This window comes from Lipotes vexillifer, unplaced genomic scaffold, assembly GCF_000442215.2.
Source record: "Lipotes vexillifer unplaced genomic scaffold, Lipotes_vexillifer_v1.1 scaffold158, whole genome shotgun sequence".
In the NCBI taxonomy this organism is placed as follows: Eukaryota; Metazoa; Chordata; class Mammalia; order Artiodactyla; family Lipotidae; genus Lipotes; species Lipotes vexillifer.
The window spans coordinates 1733973-1735900 of record NW_006788189.1 but is presented as its reverse complement, the minus strand read 5'-3'; the positions used below and the strand labels follow the sequence as shown (position 1 = coordinate 1735900).

Below are 1928 nucleotides of genomic sequence, written 5' to 3'. Positions count from 1 at the left end.
TTTCCCCTTTTCCATACTTAGCTCTTTGGAAGAAGTTCACTATGTGTAAAGGAGTGAGAAGTTATGCTACAGGCTTAGTAGTTACATATAAGGGAATTATTCTGCATGGGAGATTTGTCTCTTCTCTCCCATTTATTTATTCAACCATCCATTTCTACCAGTCTGAACACATGGATATTAATTTTATACTTTGGGTTATAATCCAATGACTTTTTGCTCAAGTTGTTCCAGCTTTGGCCATTGGGAGCTCTCTCTATTGGCTCCTGTGTCCCTCTGCCATACCTCAATCATTGTGTTCTTGCTTGATTTGATTTCTGGATTGTTTGTTTGTTTCTTAGTATCGTCTTACGTTCTGGTACTAGAAGATGCTCCAGGCTCACCTTGTGTATCCCCTGTAACCACTTCTAGAATTAGCCATTTCTCCTTACACTGAAGAATGGTATCAGAAACCAAGATCTAGGAGCTAGGTTCATTTATTTTTATTCTCTATTTCCCCCCCTTTATCATTCTTTAAACTCAATCTTTTTTCTGGGATTGTAAGTCTAGTTTCTTCTTACGTAAACTATTTCTATTCTCATTTTTAGGTTTTTCTATAAACTACCTGTTTTTAAATGAGCAACTTATTTTATTAGTTTATCTAATTTTAGTTTCTAAATTTTACCTCAATTATTTTTAAGTCTTCCTAACCTTAATCATATTTTATATTTTTTAAAAAAGATTCCCTATTTGTCTTTTTTTTTTTTTTAATGGCCTCTAAGAAGGAGAGTGAGTAGTGGAGAAAATCTGTATTATAGACTGGAGAGAATGCAGACTGTCCACCCCACCATGAACTTCTGTACCTGTCTTTCTGTTCTCCCAGCAAACTTCCCAGTCTAGTCAATTAAGGCTTTGCAAAGCCTCTCTCCAGGGAGGGTTAAGGATCCATTCTCTGCATGCCATAAGCCTAAGTATGCCATGGTACCAGTGATTCTCTAAGACAGCACTGCCTTTTTAACATCTCCTGCTGTCCAATTCTTAAAGAAGGACTCTGTCAAAAAAAGCCACCGTGTCTAAAATATTTAACCTGGGGAAGGACAAGAAACAAGCCAGTTTTCACTGGTTACCAGCTGGGAAGGAACAGTCCTAGGCAGGTCACAGACAGACAGAGCTATCTCCAGGGAGTAATCACCAATGCTGAACCAACGGCCATCCATACAAAGGGCTGAGGAGAAAATGTATAGCCAGGTTCCCAATACAGTTATCTAATTTTTTAAAAACTTACTTTGGATATGTTAAAAGTAAGCTATGAAGGAGAGTTTTCAAATATACACAAAAAGCAGACCGAACCGCATATGAACCCCTCACACTATCTGAATCAAATGAAAGACATCGCGATCCATCAATAGTTCAGTCCATATCTTTAAAAGAAAAAGACTCTTATCACACCTAAGAGAATGGACAGTAACTCCTTTAATATTATTAAATGTACATTCAGTGTTTTTTTGTTTTTCTTTAAAAAATCAGAATCCAAATAAGGTCCTTACATTGAGAATCATTAATACATCTTTTAAGTCTTTTCCTAAAGTTCCCTCCAACCTTTTTTTTTTTCCTTTGCAGTTTATGAGGAGTCTAAGCTGTCTGCCTATAGCTTTCTTACTGTCTAGATTTTGCTGAGTCCATCCCAAGGAGTCATTTAACATGTTCATCTGTTCTATATATATGTTCTATAATTCTCCAATTTGGTAGCTGAATCTAGAGGCTTGATCAGATTCAGGTTCAAAAAAATTTTTTTTGGCAAAACCACTTTGTAGATAATGATATAGTCTATGAATAGGAAGTATGTAATGATAGACTGTCTGTGTGAAGTGATGTTAACAGCTATTAATGTTTAGTGCTTATGTCTACTAATCTGCTAGTCATTGTAAAATGGTACTATTCTATCATTCCTG

At 35.9% G+C, this 1928-nt stretch overlaps 1 protein-coding gene across 1 annotated transcript in view; it reads right to left on the bottom strand.

Annotated features, from left to right (window-relative positions):
• MAP3K2 (mitogen-activated protein kinase kinase kinase 2) overlaps positions 1-1928 on the bottom strand; it is a 36676-nt gene that overhangs the window by 6003 nt on the left and 28745 nt on the right. The window lies entirely within an intron of this gene.